At 43.5% G+C, this 18,192-nt stretch overlaps 1 protein-coding gene across 5 annotated transcripts in view; it reads left to right on the top strand.

Annotated features, from left to right (window-relative positions):
* Window positions 1-18,192, top strand: part of IKZF2 (IKAROS family zinc finger 2) — a 103,546-nt gene that overhangs the window by 29,182 nt on the left and 56,172 nt on the right. The window contains exon 2 of one of the 5 annotated variants that reach the window (XM_042874566.1): window positions 4,347-4,516. The exons of the other annotated variants lie outside the window; for them this stretch is intronic. The gene's annotated coding sequence lies outside the window, so the exon portion shown is untranslated. The remainder of the gene's footprint in view (window positions 1-4,346; window positions 4,517-18,192) is intronic. 5 annotated transcript variants of the gene reach the window in all.

The raw sequence follows: 18,192 nt of genomic DNA, 5'->3' as shown, positions 1-18,192 counted from the left end.
TTAGGGCACCTGACTTTTTAGCTTACTGACTTGCCAACATTTTTATTGAACATAAAGCTCCACGTCAAGCCATTAGTCAGTTTCCCTTCCCTTATATTTATCACTTGAAAAAGAATGTCGTTCTTCTCTAGTATGTATGTTAAATCTTGAGTTGGCTCTAATGCTCAAAATTCAGCTTAACAGCCTCTCTCTCTTCTGCTATGAGGTGGGACAGCGTAGTGTCATGTTTTTCAGGCAAACCAAGAATGCTGCCCAGATAGAGAATAAGACAAGGGATTAACTGGTTGTGGCTAAGAAGAATCTTGGGCAACAGCTAGTAGGCCAGTATTTTCTGAGAAAGAATTTATTACAATGCATTTGAGATTTGTAAATGTTTCTGTTAACGCCAGAACACTCTGGGGTGTGTTTTCAAAAGAGTGTTTGCTAATCCTGGTAACAAATAATGAGATTTGTACAGGTACCTCCCGTGGGCTCATATGGAAACATAGGTTGAAGCATCAGAAGTTTCCTGGATGCATGTTTAAGACTTACTTTGTTCTCTAAAGACTAAGAATAGGATTTCCCCAATACTGTAAGTTTTGATCTTGTTGAATGTACATATTGGGAGGTATGGGTTAAAATAAATGTTGGAGTATTTCTACTTTACCCCTTAATGCAGAGTTGTCACGGTTCTGTACTGCCTGCTGTTACAGTGGAAGAGCCTGGGCTCTTCTGGGAGGTAAGTATATTCATTATATTTAATCAGGAGAATATACCTGTGGTGTTATGCAGAAGAAAAGCTATTCTAATCAACCTTACCTCAAGATCTTGTCTGTCAAACCCAAGCAATACAGACCCGTGCATGCGTATGCACCGAATATAACAAGATTCACCGGATTACTGCCTGCTTGCTCTGCAGTTGGCTCTTGGAATGTGATGATTCAATATCTCACTGACTATGTGACAAATAGGGCTTGGTTCTTGCAGATTTGTTTTCTTGTCTAGCTTTATTTCTAGTGCTGGATGACTATCTCTGCAAGGATTTTGACAAAAGGAAGGAAATGCACGTTTTGCTTGAAAATTAGCACTGAGTTTTGCCAATTTCCTTTAAATAGAAAAGTGAACGTAACATATCTTGTTATCAAAGAATTAGTCTGCTGGAAGCAAGCTGAAAAATGGTGTCTGGGGCCTATGGGCACAAATAGACCCCAATTTTATATTCATGCAGCAGCCCTTAAATATTGCATTAGCAATATTACCAAGACCAGACAGATCCAGGATTTTCTGTGCCCGAGGCTTGCAGTAAAGCTGGAGAAAAGCAAAACAGTTGACTTTAAAAATCTATGCTTAAAAGCTGGGAAGTAAGCAGAAGTGTCCTCCTCTGTGCTCATGGCAGTTCTGCTGAATAATCACTTGGCAAACTGCAGCAGCATGATAGGGAAGCTCACGGTTGCCATTCAGGTATAGGATATTGAGGGAGGCTGGACGCTTTGCTGATGTTTGGCTGGATGTTAGAAGTGTTCTGTGCTAAGAAAGTGTTTTGTATCAAAGCATGTCAGTGGTCCACAGCATTTCAGGTACTTAACTGAATACAAATGAGAAAAGCTGATGCTTTTTGTCTACTTGGTAGTGGAACAAGGAAGATTGAGGAAACTTTTTGGAATAACTTTATTTTTCACATCTTTCCTGGAGGGAAAAAAAAAATAATTCAGGAGTCCTGGACTCTGCAGTTTATTCTTTCTGAGCCCTTGGAGCTGGATTTTTGCTCTTGGCTTTTTACAAGAGATTGGTCCAACAGAAAACATCTGATCCAGCAGCTTAGCTGGATTTGAGCTTACCTGCTGTTTAGTAAGTCTCCTCTAAGCTCAGTTAAAAACTTCAGTTTTCTTCTCCAAGTTACATTTGTCTGAATTAAGCAAACACTGAAGCACGTCTGTTTACTTGTATTTTTCTTTTTTACACTGCTCTTTCATTTCTGGATTGGCTGTTAGAATGACCACATGCTTTGCTTTTACTGATTCTGGTGTATCATAATGAAATTTCTCAGTCACTTACCTTGTCATGAGCCACAGTGAAAGATGGAGGAGCTTTTCCTCCCTAGCATACCTACAGCTTTCCTAGCTTTCAACAGAAGTATCTTTGTGACCAGTGTAACGTGTGGCTTAACCCTTCCTGCTGACCAGCATGTTGGCTTATGGCTTTGAGTACTTACATACAGTGAGGTACAATATCAGCTTGTTAAGCTCACACAACTGTATGGTGGTTCTGTTCCTTCACTGATCCAGTCCATTTTCAACTTAGTTGCATCATTTTGGGTTTTTTGGCAACAGTAAAGAGACGTGCAAATGTAACAAGCTGAAACATGAAAGAGAACATCAAACCCAAACTGCTCTTAGTTGTGTCAAATGTGTCATTAATGAAGTACCTATATATTCTTTAAGAGATTTGAAGTGACCCCTGGGTTGCTGCTCATCTCATTTCATACCACCTTGAAGTGCTTTTGCTTTTGGTACCCTTTGGCTCTTGTTCTTGACTCTATTTACTGTACAGGCTCCCACTTCAGATCTTCTTCCAAAGCCCTCCACCTTAACTGTTGCTGCCTGGTGCAGAATCTCGTGAAATGCTTTTTAGCACTGAGTGTACAACATCCCCCAAATTCCTTCTTGTCATTGCAGTACCATCCTCGGGGAATTCCAGAGGCTTTGTTAAGCGTGACCTCTTCTGCCTCAGTCCAGCCAGCACAATCTTAAGCAAGCAGCTTTCCACATTTTCCTAGCGTTTCATTCTTATGGCATGCAGTTTCCAAGACTTTCTCTCCGCAGTTGATTTGCAGCATTCTGGCTGGTAGTGTTAGCACTCTTCTCTTGGTCTGATTCAAAGGGGTGCTGAAATGAATGTTTTTCTAACACAATTCACTAAAGATTAAGTCTGTATTGTAGGAATCTTAGTATGGGGTCATTTGTGTGACACGTCATTATTGGGATGGACTAAGAGCTTAGATATTTGAAAAGAAATGGGAGCTTTTGCATATAAGAGTTCAGTATGAATAATAAAGTTTTTGGCTTTTTACCCAGGGGGATGCAAGTTTGTGGCATTCTTTCATTTTATTTAGGATGGCATTATCTGAAAACTGCAATGTGCTTATTTCTGGTTTGCAGAGAAGGCATTTTTAGAGCAAGCTGATAATGCGCCAAAGTCTCTGAAACCTTAAAGTTGTGGTTAGGATCAAGGCAGTTTAGGGAATTAGGTCACCATTACCTCACTGTTCTGTTGGTTGGGTTGTTTTTTTTTTTTTTCCTTAATTATTTCTTTAAATTTGAAATCCTGTCATGTATGCTGTAGTTGCCACTGTCACTGTTTCACCGGTGGAATCCAGGATGGATGGAATTCCAAGCTGGCAGCTTGAGGAAGCTTGATCCTGAAGGCCTGAAGCTTCAGAGTACAGACTGCACTGCGTGAAGGCAGCACCAAGAGAGAAACTGTTGCACAGTATTATTTGGGAAGGAAAGGTCTGAGTGCAAACTCATCTCTGACGCTGCAGGAATAGGCTAGATTTGGGATCAGGGTGTTTTGCAAGGCTCCTGCGAAGAGTTGCTCTCTGAAGCCACAGCTCTGCAGTGAGGAGCCTCAGTCTGTTTGGGTGGGTATTTGCCTCTGCACCATCAGCTGCAGCAATTTCACTCAGCAGAAATTATCCCTGTGGGGGTTGCCAAGAGACCAAAAAAAAAAAAAAAACTTGAAAACCCAGACCTATTTATGTAGACAAAAAAAAAAATTGATTTTTCTCCCCTTAAAAATAAATAAATAAATGCTATTAGCAGAGTCTGGGAATAGCTGAAAGCTTTATTCCCATCTGTTACACTGTGCGTGGCTCTTTTAAGGTGTGACCTTATCAAAGCTGGAATCAAAACACCGAGTAGAACTGAAGGCAGGCTCAATCTAGTCGAGATTCCCTTCAGCAGACCATGGCGATGGTGAACAATGGATGTGCTGCTGAAGTTCATTCTTTCCTTAAATGCAGCTTTATCAGCAATTAGGGTGTAAAAAATAGTCCTTATTGGCTTCAGGATCCTTCGAGCTTTCTGGCTTGCACTTGCTTTGCCTACAAAATAAGTCAGGTTTCTACTCCAACTGTTGTAATGACCGAGACAGTGCAGCTTCACCTGCTGCATTAGGAGGACAGGCATTTGTGCCTTGTTAATGGGATTGCTCGTTAAACTCCAGCTGCAGAACCTCTACTGTCACGACTTCTTCAAGGGCCAGGAGGAGGACAGTTTAGGTCTTGGTCTTCCAGGCACAGGAAAACGAATCGTTTTGGAGAAAGCCAACCCAGTGTTGTGCTGTGCTTGATTTTGGTTGCTTTTCAGGTGTGTTCTAAGTACTTGATGAGGCAATCCGTGAGTCAGAGGGAGCACTGTGACTAACCTGGTGGTGATGGAGGTAGGGAGAAGAGACCAGGAAGGATAAGGAAGGATCCAGCAGACACACTGTGTTTGTAACCTCTGAACTCTGCAGAGTATTACTCAAGCAGATAAAGGTAACATTGGCATCTTCCCCATTAACCCTACTTTCTCAGCCTCTGCTTAAACCCCAGGGATTGAAGGAGGTGGAGAGAACGTTGTTACACATGGGGGGGCTTTTCAATACAAATTCCAATGTGGGAACTGCATTATTGTTGAACTGGCTATCAGGACCTTAACAAATACCAAAACATCAACCTCTCTTTTTTTTTTTTTTTTTTTAACTACATCACCTGTGACAGCTTCAGTTTACAGACTCCATTCTTCTTGTGGAAATTTTATTGTGTGACCGTTTCCTTGTTTAGTAATACAGTGGCTGGGGAGGAAGCAACTTTATACTTTTGATCTAATTTTAAAGCCTCAGAATAGGTCACTCAGTCCTCCAAACAATTTCTAAAGATTTTCAAATAAGGTATAACTTGATTTAGAAGGCAGGGAGTAAAGCGTCAGGGCCAAAACTTTGAAGGAGCTTTTATGTGTAACCGTATTGGGATTTTTAATGGGCTAAATACAGCATTGTAGGCAGAAGCTGTAAGCTGAGAAGCCCTCCATCTCAGCAGATCCTTGGGGATATGCCCTTGGGAGGGCTTCAGACTGCAAGAAAATGTGGAAAAACAAGAAGATTGCTCTGCAGGGATGGACATAATGCAGGGAGAGGTTGGGAAAGATAAATCCTTCTGGCCCCCTTCATTATGAGAGTAAAACGACACTTTTGGCTGGAGGCCAGCAAAACCTGGGAGATCTCGGATGGTGCAGACAGGACCAGCAACAAGTTTGGTCAGGGAATGGATTGGAGGAGTGCAGGTCTGCCTCAGCCTTGTGGGTTTTGTTCTGAAGGCAGAGCGTTAACCCCTCTTTCCCCACCGCTTTCCAGAAGCAGCAGCGAGGCAGGGAGACACGCAGCTCTTGCATGAGAAGTGGGAAACTTGCTGGGGATTTTAATTAAACTTGGAAAAACAAGAGGAGGTAGAGGAGGAGGTGTGGGATTGTTGGAGGAGCTGTTTGCTGTGACTTTGACCCGATGACACAGAGGTTAGCAGCGGTTCCATCATCCCCATGCCATCAGAATTCAGAAGCGCTGTGCAGAGAGGGGTACCAGGTGGATTTGCTTACTTGCAAAAAAGCATTTAAAATCTGTAGGTGTCTTAACAAAAGAAATTGAAAATGATTCTTGGTGAGAAACCTACTTGTCTAAAAGGTGCTGATTTGGACTTAATGTTGCTGTGCCCTTTTGGTTTCGGCTGAGTTGGCTCTGACCAAGGTAGGGCTGAGGTGGGCTTTAAAACCCTTTAAAAAATCTTCAGTGCCTGAACTCCTCAATAAATTAAAATAGAGCACCTTTCACGTGGCTACCTGGAAGGCTACCTCACGTGCAAACCTGCTTGTTCTGTAACCTTGCTTTTCTGTCTGAAATAGGTGAAAATGTTACTCTAGGAAATGAGGCCATTAAGGGCTAGTTTATCAAACGAATGCAGGGTCACTCTGCTCCCCTTATAGTACATCTGCAACACAGCTGGAGGTGTGGAGGCTGTAGGTTCTCTTGAAATTAGTTCAAATGTGCAGAGGGGGGCAGCAATGATGTGTGGGTGTCTGATGGCTCCATGTCTCTGCTGCCTCATAGGGCATTTAGAAAGCTGGCTCTGGCAGCTGGAGCATGCTGGGCAGTCTGGTGTCTGTGTATGATCTCAGGGGACAGTGCTTAATTTTTTTTTGTAGGAGTTGCATGTAAACACGGGAGGGTAGAACTTGGCCTGTAAATAAGACCTAGTTGGGAATAAGCCTTTTCCAGAGCCAGGCTCATATAATGATAGTTTTCATTTCTTCAGCTGGACGCAAATGAGGGCCACAATCCTAAAAATGCTTACATGGAAGCTTTATTTTAAGATTCACCAAATACTCAAATTAGCCTGCAACTTCAGGGCTTTTAACTTAAGCACGCATCTAAGCTTTTTTTCGTGCCTCTGGCCACAGAGTGTTTCACTCTGCTGATGTATTTGTGCCGTAGCAACTGCTGTAAGCCTAGGCGTATCTTTGTATTTCCATAGCCTGAGATTTATTTTAAAGCCCAACTTTGTGAAGCTGGGGAGATAGTGAGGGCCACTGCTCTCCAGCAACATGAGGTAGAGCTGACCAGCTTAATATATTTCCTGTTTCTAACTAGGAGGAATTGGCAGATGAGTGTTGGCCTGGTTCTGACCTCCCAAAACAACATGAGGAGTACCTCCACACTGCCTTGTGCCATTTGAATTTTAACAACCGAAACCTCTTGGAAATGATTTCAAAAGGTTTTCCAAGATTTAAGGACGTTAGGATTTAATTTCACATTGCTTGGGTTTTTGTACTGGCGGTGCCCGAAGGGATGGTACCATTGATCAAGGGTCTTTTTCCCCTGAAAATCAAAAGTAAATGTTTGCCCGTGGGGACAGAGTGCTGGGCTGTTAGCTGGATGTAGTACCAGGGATTTGTGAATGAAATGGGAATTGCTTTGTGTCAGAAGGCTTCTCAGGGCATAGGGAAGGGAGAGAAGGGTCGTTTGTGGTCAGGTCATCACACTGAGCACTTCAGCTCCACTCCTAATTTTATTCCTCTGCTTACGAGTATCATCAGCCTCCGCTGTTCCCAGGGTTACAAACACACCAAACCTTTGCATCCTTGAGTCATTTCTCACTGTCTTCTCCTCTGTGTCATGCAGTACTCATGTGTTATCTACTCACCTGGAGCAGATCTGAGAGGTGCTGCGGTCTGCAGGAACAAGAACAGGGTGCTCTGTGGAGGTGGAGCAGCAGAGTTCTGGCTCCCGGGGCAGACTTGAGCAAGACACTTTGCCTTTCTCTTTCATTTTTCTTACCTCTGCTTGGAAAAGGGTAAGAGTGTTTCCCTGCTTGCAGATCAGTGACTTGCATCTCTCCCTAATCTTTGCGGCATCCTATGAGACATAGGTGCCCTTTAGTGGCCGTCAGCAGTGAGCTGAGAGAGTATGGTCCTCCTTGGCTTGGAATGGTGCCCGTGTGCTTGGTGCTTTCTTCTCTTCTGCTCCTGTTTACTGTTCAGCTGTGGTTGCGAGGAAGGAGCCATAGCAAAGGTCGGCTGTTTCGTGCGTGCCAGTGAAGATGGATCCAAACCTCTCTTCCCAGCATGTCTCCTTGTGTCCTGACATTCCTGTTAGTCATTCAGTGTTTCAAAAACACTCGCTGCCCATTGAATGTTCACGTAGGAGAATCCTGGCTCTCACCTTTTTCTGTTCTTCTGCAGTTTTACTTCATTAGCACCTTTCCTCCAGTTGGGGAAAAGGCTGGCAAACAAACACCTTAACACCTGCCAGCAAGGACCACACCTTGGGTTCTTGAGAGTCATAGCACTCAGTTTATTGCAGGGAGTACAAAGCTGTTCTCCAGCTCTGCTTCAGCAGCAGCCAAGGAACTCAAACCAACTGATGATAATGCCTGTTGGAGTAATCTCTAACCTCAGAGCGGCTGGTCTTAATATGAGCTGAATAGTCATTTTTTCCCCTTTGAGTAGCACAGAAACCCTGTTGTGCCTTTGCAGTTTCACTGTAGGAAGTGATTATTTTTGTTAACGTCCTATGAAATTGCCAAGCGTAGCTGGTAATTCCCTGTGTGTTTCTTCAGGACCTTTTTTTCCCTTTCTTTTTCGTCCTTGAAGACCTCCTTTAAGACAATCCATTGGGTGGGGAAGCTGTGAGTCAGCCTGCAAGACTTCTGCCCCAGCAGTGCAGGTGGAGCGAGGAAAGACTCCAGCTTCTGCTAATCTCCTTCTTTCCAGCAGCTCGGTGTGTAACCTGGGATTAGACCTGGCCTCACTCAGTGTCCTGGGTGGAAGCTTGTCAAGAAGAAGGACTTAGCATGTTGGGCAGCCAAGTACAGCCACGTGGCCTGGTATTTTCAGGGCGGATCACAGCATGCCTGCAATGGATCCTGAGTTGACTACAGTGGTCTCACTGGTAGAATTCGGGACTCTCCTCACAAGAGCTGTGTACATAATGCTCTCATCGTTTATAAGGGTGGGAAGCTAGTTGATAGAAACCTTTGGACCTTGTCTCTGGCACTGATGGTGAAAGATGTTAGCGGTTTAGGGCATGTGAGCAGCCAGCATGCTCAGCTTCTGCACAGGCACTGATAGGAGAAGTTATGGGGCCAGGGCTGTCAGCCTGGAACATGGTAGTCACATCTTCTCATCTTGACATGCTGGAGTCCTTCCTGTGTCTGGACTTCTCAAACCCTCCTACCCCCTTTGTTACTGGTAGCTTTCCTTTCGTAATTTGTAAGTGATTTAAACAGCAGTTTCTGTTTCATCATACAGTGCTCTGCATGAGTGCTTATGACCTTACTGCGGAGTCGTAGCATGTTCAATGAAGCTTTTGCATGTGAGTGTCTCTCCATGTCTTTTTTCTTTCTGCTGCTTCTCTGCAGTTGTTTCTCCTATGGAAATAGGAAACAGTCTGTTTTTTCACCTCTGCAGAGCAAAAGAGCAGATCTCGGGCATTATGATAACTGGCATCACTGGGAGAACTTGACTGTATGTGGAAGACAAGTGTGTGTTACTTTTCCCTATTCTCAGTTTGAGGTGTTGGCTTGGCTTTTTTTCTTCTGCAAAAATCAGTAACGTAGTTGAAGAAAGTGCAAGCTTTTCTGGTGTAAATTAATCCTTGATCTGTAATAGAGAATTGGGAAAAACAGACTTTGTTAACATGAAGTACTCTGCCTAAATCTTTCTCAAATCCAAACGGGGCTTAGAGTAATGTAGGAACAACTTAACTTCACTATCATGTGCAAATCTTGAAATGGAGGTAGGAGTTAGCTATATCCTCCTATAGCTATATCCTATAGGATTTTGGAGGGGAAGAAACAGGGAGTAAAGTGGAACAGAAGTGGTGGTAGGGATTCTCAGCCACCTGAAAATCAAAAGGACGTAGCAGTGTGACCCAGCTTTGCTCATTTTCTTGTGAGGATGACTTGCTCGGAAGGTAGTCTAAGGCTGTCTAAGTAATAAATGGCTTTAGCTTACACAATTAGTGAAAGATATACCAAATTCTGTCCAAGAGTCTGTGGAGTTGTGCACTGAATAGGACCCTGTCTGTATGTCCATTAATCTTAGGAGCCTTAGCCATGCAGAAGCTAGGTATCTAGTTTAAACCAGTCGGTTCGTCAGCTTCTGTAGGCTCCTCCAGAAATCATTGTCTCGTAGAAGAGGTGGAATGAAGTTATTTGCCCTCTGGAGATGCGTATTTATTTGGATTAACTTCACAGGGAGCCTAGACAGTGCTAGCTGGGTCTTGGCTAGCTGACTGTTAGATGTGTAAAACTAGGTGGCATAAATTTGCCCTCGCAGCATTAAGGAGTGAGGTGATAGCTCAACTCACCGTGGGGCAAGACGAAGATGGGAATGCATGCCCTAAACCAGTCTGGAATTTGAGTGTGGCGAGGACATCTCTCATGTTGGTAACTCTAAATGCAGTGGTTGTTTTGATTTTTACTATTTGTGCATCACAGTAATGATCTTTGTAGCATCATCCAGGGCGCTGCCTCCTCTGCACAATACAGGAGTTGGACTCCGTGCACATGCAGCCAAGTGGTTGCATCCAAGATTGAGGTGGGGGTGAAAATGATACTGTTCTGTGTTGTCTGAAATAGCAGAGAAAATGCAGTAAGTGCACTGCCTGCTTGCTGGAGTATAGAGCTGAGTGAGGGACAGACAGGATGACTGGTGCTGGGTGTGTGTGCAAGCTTGAGAGAGAACAGTGATGCTGGAGTCGTGGGAGTGGGTGTCTCATCAAATTTGCACAGCGGTTGCCTGGTAGATTGTATTTTTTTTCTATTCCTTCTGGTATTTCTGTAGTACTCAGAACTCTCATCCAGGGTCAGAGCTCATGAGAGGTCTACACTGAACTTTGTAAATACAAAACGCTTATGCTTCTCTGCTTTCTTAACTGGTATGACAAACCAAACTAACCAACCCCACTGAAACCCTAATATTCCCTGTGCAACTACCTCAGATCTCTGCCATCTCCCATTGCTTGTTTCTGTTGTGGTGTTGAAGTCTGTGGACTTGAGCGAGCTTTTGGTGGTTCTGTTCTCTTTTTTTTAAGAGGGAATGCCCAAAAGGCTCCTAGTCTGAAAAGGATTCGCACCTGCGTTGTGATCAGAAACAGGTGAGGGCTGTTCCTTGTTCCCACTTGGCCCCCAAGTATGGGGTGTGCTGCTTTCTGCCTCTTCAGGGAGCTGACTGGCATTACACCCAGGTACCTTTGGTTCCGTTCACAGAAAGCAGATATCCATTTGCAATTGAATTGGCTCAGAATGGCGTTAGGCTTCATCTAGAATGCAGAAAAGTAGTTTTAGATGTAGGCAGCGTGCATGACCTGCCTCTGCTGGGTATGTGCTCGTGTTTGCCTGTAGATAAAACGATCTAGAGAGATTAAATTATTTTTTTGGCTCCTAATGGTGTCCTGCTGTCTGCTGCCAATAGCTACTGGACTTCTTTTTAGTGGAATTTCTGCTGAAAACACGAAAAGACTGAATGAAACGCGAAGCTGGTCTGTAATCGCTGCATTCCTCGCTCGGTTGCATCTCAAGACTCACAGTTCTGCAGCCTGACTAGATCTTTCCTTCCTTAGCCTTCCCAGTCCCTTCAACTTTGCCAGACAGCTGCAGTTTTGGGGCTTTCTATTGCTACTCTGCTGTGTTTTTATGTTGCTGTTTATTTAGTTGGGTTTTTTTTTGTAATCAGGGACAGTCCGTAAGCTCACCAGCAAATAACCTGAAATCCAGCCAACAGAAGCCCAGATCTGGCTACTTGTTTTGTGTCACTCGTGAATTATTTTTCATGAAGCTCCCTCACGATGTCCACATTTCCTCAAGAGAGCAAATGGTCGTTAATCCTTCAGCAGAGAGGAGAAAACAAGCAGGGCTTGCTTCCAAGAAGCTGCAGCAGCCTTTGACCAGCAGTAAACGGTCTTGATAGCATCGGTTATGCGAGGATAAGAATTGGAAATGGCAAGGCCAGTTTTGGAACAACTGTATCCTTGTTTCTCTACCCTTGAGGACGAGGCGGACAAGTGCCTACATGTGTTGGATTTTGTTAGCTGGATCCAGTTGCTGTGCTGAGTTAATGAAGGTCACGTTCATGTGCGGAATGCTGGGAAAGCAGGGGAAGCTGAAACCGAGCTGGCCCATCCCCAGGCAAACTGGTTTTAACCAGGAAAAAGTCTGAGAATGCGAAGAAACTTCTTGTACATCACCTCAGGCAGTTATGTATTCTGTTTCCTAGTTACATTTTTTTTTTTCCTGGTATCAATTCCAAAACAAACAAATGGAGAGAAAAAAAAAAAAAAAAACAAAAAAACATTCCTTAAAATAACCCTTTAACATCTTAGGCCAAATTCTGTTTTCCTCGCGTCTGAAGATAAGATCTGACTGTGCTGGTACTCATAGCGAGCACCCTAGATCTCTGCTGGAATAAGCATGCAATGAATGCCATGTCTTATTAGTAATTCAGAAAGAAAAACTGGCGTGGTGGGGCTGGGTCATGTATTGGCAGTACACTAAATAACAGAACAGATAAATGGGCACGGCACTGCAGGTGCAAACTTCCTCCTTTGCTGCTGTTGTGCGTGTTTCTTATTCAGGATAAAGCAGAGCACCCCGGCCTCATTTGGGGTCTGCAGGCACAGCTCTGATGGAAGGGGTAGCAGTAAGGCTGTTGGAACAGTGACTGTGGTGTTTAAAAGTAGTAGCTGAGCACAAATGTTTCCTGTTGGGCTTCTTGGGAGAAGTGGCACAGGCAGACGCAGCTCCCACAGTGCTTCTGTTAGCTGGCTTCTGTTGTGAATGCTGAAACCTCAGGCCTCCTGTATTGACTGCAAATTTTCACTTCACTGGAGTATTTGCAATGCATGATTGTCATACTGTAATACTTGAATAAACCTTCTTTTTTTGTCTCTGGGTGAGCACATCCACTTCCCCCTCCTACTCTGTGTTATTCTAGTCTTTCAACTAACTTTTGACTCCAAAAATTTAGGGAGCTTGTCATGCCCCACTTTCAGACTGACCATTTGAGCTTCTTGACAGCAAAAGTAGAAGACATTTCTCAACCTCCCTGTGCTGCTGCACTCTATGCCTCTTCAGTACAGCTCTTCAAGTGCTATATGAGGTTCTGTGAAGGATCAGGTTGTTTGGCTCGGTGCTGAAGGCAGCAGGGCACGCAGTCTCTTTGGTGTGCTCCAGCAGCCAGTGGAAACGAGGGTGAGCCAGCTCGTGTGCATCTTAGCTTTGGCAAGGATGATCAGAGCCATAGCTCAGCAAGAAATCAGCATTCCTTCTGCGAGTGAAAGGTCAGGAGTACAGAAAGCTCACTGCCTTTTGGAGAAGGTTGAAAGTTTGCCCTCGCCCCCCCCCCCCCCCAATTTTTTGAAAGGAAAGCAAATAGGAGGATATTTTCTTATGCAAAGATGGACTGCTTGGCTGAGAACGTTTTATGTGATCTATTTAAGCAGTGTTTATGTGTAACACCTTGGAAGGCTAGTAATCTCTGGGTCAACTCCATTCAGTCCTGCCACTTGCATGACTCACCAGTGGCCAGTGGCATTTGGTGTCCACGTTCTGACACCAAAATTCTCTAGCAGGCAGAAGAAAGTGATAGAAACAAAACCCTTGGACATCACTTCTGTTGCATCCAGGGAAATTAACTGGCAGTTTCAGGCCTTGTGTTTTCTGATAAACCTATATTGGTGATATTCCTCGTGGTGGTAGTGGGTGTGCCACGGGAGCAAATACAAATGAATCAGCATGGGCATTTTGTTGTGAAAACCTGTGGTACTGGGCAGTGCTCTGTGGATGCTGTGATGTTTTTCAAGCAGGAACAACCCAAACTAAGTAGAAAGCATATCTTCACCAGATAGAACACCTGTGCATTGTATGTACACATATGTATAGTTGTTCTACCCGAAAAGCAGAGGTGCAAATGGTCTATTACCAGTCATTCTGCTAGAGTGGGTGGAAGGATACTGAGTAGTTTTTATCTTGTAGGAAGCCTTTGGTGTCTAGAAATCAAAGCTCCTTGTAAATGTGTGCAAGTCTTGATGAGATCTAAATTGAGATTTTGAAAATCCAGATGGAACTTCTGATCAAAACACTGTAGCCAGCTGAGAAGGCAGAGGACGTAGCTGTGCCATGGAGAGCTTGGGTTCAGTCAAGCTAAGCAAGTGCTTGAGGTGTCACTGAAGACCCCAAGGGCTTGTAGAGTTCCTCAGTGCTGGAGTCTGTCCTGCCTTGAATCTTCAGGATTTTCTCAAAAACAGCCCTGATGTTTTCAGTGTAATAAATCCCCTCTTTAAAGCCAACACCACCAGTCAAACCTGGTGTTTAACTGTAGAGTGAGGGAATAAAATGTGTTGAAGATCAGGTAGGATTTTGTTCCACGTCTATTCCAACAGATATTTTAGCAGATTAGGTCCTTTTTCTTTCCAAATCGCTATTGATGTCTTATTTTGTCTTATGTTAATTTCCAGATTTCTTTTTTTGTCAATACATTCAGTTTACGTTGTAAGAAAAACTCACTGTAGGAACAGAAATTGATTTTTCCTTATTAGCACCATATCTGGCCACACTTCTAACATTGGAAATAGTGAGTCATGGAATCAATAGCACGTGATATGGTCTTCGTGAAGACATCTCAGCTGGCAGGTCGTGTTATAAGACATCAGCATAAGAAATTTTTCTCACTCACTCGAATGGTTTTTTCTGCAAACACGTCAAGTCTTGCCTTTCTTTCGTTTTCTTGGAGCCTGTGTTAAACTTCAGTTGTCCCAGGTTTTTCTGCTTTGATCCATCGATCCCAGCATTAGAGAACTTACAGGATGTACAGAGGTTTTTTTTCTGAAGAACTCATAGAAGACGCAGGCTGTTAGTATGAGCTTGGGCCAAAATATATGAAATGAAAATTGTGCAAGTTCCTTTGCAAGCAGATGTATCTTGTGTCTGGTGGAAAAGGCTTTTTTTGCTGTTTTTCACCAATGTTGGGATTCCTGTAAGCAGTGTATGGCATGCTGAATTAGGATTTGTTTCTACTTCCATTGACTTTAGCGCACGAATGTTTATCTCCAACACTGATCAAATTATTGTCACTGACCCCTCGTGAAAATAAAGACTTTTGTCTTCTGTTTTGTAGATGAACTGAGAGGCAAGGAGGTTTAGATTCTGGTTTAAACGTATGTTTAGGTATCTAAAGATGCAGCTGTATGCAAGTAAGACTTACGGAAGTGCTTGAAATGATGTGCGGTGGAAGTTTAAGGCCCAGACAATTGCAGGGCCTTCGTAAGTCCAGGAGGTGCTGGAGTGTCCGTAGCAGCCTTGGGCTGATTCCCCTGGGCTCAGGCTATTTGGGAGCTGAGCTTGTGTGGGACAAAAAGTGCATTCAGGAGATGCTAGAAGTTGGATCCTTGAGGAACCTGTAGGCTATAGTTGGGGACAACATTACTCAGGTATAGGCAGCCATTTCTGTTTGTTCCTGGTATCGTACAGCAACCTGTTCTCATCTTAAGTCATTATAGGTTCTTCAGGTGTTAGTTTTTCATATTTTGGAGGTGTTCTGATTGTTTTGTAGTGTGTGTTGTTGTGGTTTTGTGTTCTAGACGATGGCTGCTCCAAAAGTATCTAGATTGAAACAAATCTCCTACTTCTTGGTATGGAAGACCAAACTTGAGACTACTTTGCATCCTTACAGCCAGCTGGGAGTGAAATGCAGTGGCAGCTGCTAGGTAGAAACAAGAGTTATAAATTTGTCAGGAAAGGCAGCTTGAGAGCAGGACCAGAATGGAATTTGAGTCAAGTCTGATGAAAATGTTGGGAGAGAAAACACTTTGGTGATATTGAAATGGCTTTTGCTCTTGAGAAGTGGAAAATGTTTCCATGTTTGTTTCAAAATGATCTGTTTGAGCTCTGAATGGTCAGCACATGAAAAGGGGAGGTAACTTCCAAAACGTTTTGTTTTGTTTTGTTTTTTTTTTGCTCAAACCAGCGTCTCGAGTCAAGTTAGTTTTACAAACGAAAAGTTAGTTTGACCCATGTGATTATTTTTTGCTTTTTGTCTTCCACCTTCACTGCAAAAACTCCTCCTTCCTTATGTCTCCCATCAGAATTGGAAGTTGAAGACCGGGATGTTCCACCTCCGTGTGTGCGCTTAAAATAAACCTCTGAGCTTTGAGTGTCTCAGGTTCTGCCTTGTGTCAGATGCTTTGTTCTTTCCCTTGAGTGTGGAGTTGAGGATACCTTTAAGGAAGCCTGTGATCCCAAAGCTCCAGGCCTGAAACAACAGAGCAGTAAGGAAGAATTGGTTACATGAGCAAGTCGCTTTCTGCAAAGGGTGCTGAGCTTAGGCACGAGAATAAGAGTGGTTATGGAGCATGAAAGGAAATGAGTGGATCTGGTACACACATGAAAGCAGAGAAATGAAGCGTCACGTGGGGTGTATAAAATTATATGTCCTAGCTGTGAGTATGTGTGCTGCCTTTTTGAATCTTAAGATCACATTTGGCACCAGGGTGGTTGGGTCTGGCGCGTTTCTGGTCATAACCATTGCTAGTAGGATTGTGTGAGTACCTACACTTGATGAGAATGTGACAAGAGAAAATTGATTATAAAGTCTGCTAGGCAGCCAATAAATTTGTTTTATATCTTTATCTCATCCTTGCTTGGCAATTATTTCAGCAGGCACCAAACTACTTGCTGCTTGCTGCGAGCTAGAGTGCTCAAATAATCTACAGTAAATTCTGGATATATCCCTGTATTCAGGGGAAGGCATAATCATCTGAGGAATTCATGTATTTGGTGTGGATTAAGGTAATTTTAAAAATAATACGTTCTGGATATTTTTTTTTGAAAGACCACAACTGGTCTGATGATTGCTTACTTAGTGCAACGTAACTGAAATGTGTTTGTGTTGCCACCAAACCCCTGTTGTCTATTTTTAAGACAGTGAGGCGGAGTTGTTGCTCAGGTCCTGCTGCATTATTTGTTGTAATTCAGTAGACTGTTAATGGCAGCGTATCACGATTAAGTTACAGGCCTCCTAGGTTGTGATTTTTGGAACTGTGAAGCAGGAGCTGAAAGATTTTGGAGGCTGGTTATGAAAAGAAGTTTATTGTTATTTCTTACGCTTAAATCCGATAGGTAAGTTAAAGCAGCTGAAGTAGAAACTGTATGCAGTTAGACTCTGAAAAGTCTCCACCTGTCTTCTACAGGAATGCTATTAAAATACTGCTTATTGTGTGTTAGAATTCTGTTTGCTGTCTGAAATGCTACTAGAGGCAGCAGTTTGTTTCTAACTTCATGCTGCAGCATTCTCGCTTGTCTGCACAGTTGACCCGATCCTGTATGTCATCAGGGAGGAGATGTTTAACTTGTGACACTACTAATCCTTTCCTCAAGGCTTTTTGTTCTTCCTGCACAATGTCCTTTCATTGCTGTTGTGAGCTGGAACATGCCTGCTCAGCCCAGCGATGAATTCATGTAATTACCTATGTACTTGTACTCAAGCCCTGTTGACTTAAACATTAAAGATTGGTGATTGCTTAAGTATTGCACTGAATCAGGACCCCCAGGCATTTTCAAGTGTACAAGCTGACTTGGGAATCATTGTGCCTTACTGTAGCTCTCTGCCCATGGGGACAAGATGCCTGTTCCTGTTGCAAGTTCCTGGCTGTGCATGTGGAGCATCCCAGCTGGGGGCTTGTCGCTAACAAAGGAGATCTGCAGGTCCCGGTTGGTCTGTACGTGTGTCGTCTTGCTCATTTTTGTGTTGCTGATATAGATGCACTGGAATAGTGCTGCGTCTTATGGAGAAGGCTGCACTGTTGTCAATCAAGCCCAGTCTATGTTGGTCTTGGCGTAGGTTGGCATCAAGCCTTTGTAGAATATCACTGTCCTCGGCTGGAAGGAGTAACAGACCTGGAAATCGCAATTCAATTGCAAAAAAGTACCCTGGTCTCCGGTCAGTATGCTGTCATAGGCAGGGGGGCATGTCCTGTTCCCTGCAGAGGCTGATTTGTGGTCTGCCCTGGTACACTTTGCACTAATGCAAGCCTTCCGTCAAGGAGGGAGATGTTACTCTGGGAGCATTTCCAGTCTGGGCTTCTGCTGGAGCCCTGTGGCAGCGCTTTCTCAGGTTGATGATGGAGAAGCGGACTTCTGCTTTCTCCATCACTTCAAAAGCCATCCGTGTTGCTTCCTCGGTGCTTTGATATTCTGCCAGCCGAGGGAAGGAAGAACCGTTTATAAATATTTCTGGTAATACAGTAAGTACTCTCACATGTTTTGCTCACTCATTTTCCGTATCCAGAAATCTATCCGACCAGAATCAGTTCGCTCTCTTTTATTAGCAGAAATAGATCCACGACAATTAAAATTGATTTAAAAAAGAAAGAAAAAACTAAGAGAAGCAGCAGCAAACACAACATCGTATTGACCGGCTGTGTGCATATTCACACTGGCTTCCAACACAGGGATAATTACCCCTCTGAGACTGTGTGCTATGTACAAGTATGGTGATGGAATTATGCACTTTAAAGAGCTTTAGTGAAGCTCTCAGGATACCAAATTCTTTCCTTTATTATTTTTTTTTAACATTTTTCCCTTCTTGTCATCGCAGTAATGATTTTTAATGCACGTGGCCCATCCTC

Source organism: Lagopus leucura, unplaced genomic scaffold, assembly GCF_019238085.1.
Source record: "Lagopus leucura isolate 7727_CA_CO unplaced genomic scaffold, USGS_WTPT01 Super-Scaffold_100012, whole genome shotgun sequence".
NCBI lineage: Eukaryota > Metazoa > Chordata > Aves > Galliformes > Phasianidae > Lagopus > Lagopus leucura.
This window is presented reverse-complemented; position numbering and strand designations above follow the sequence as displayed.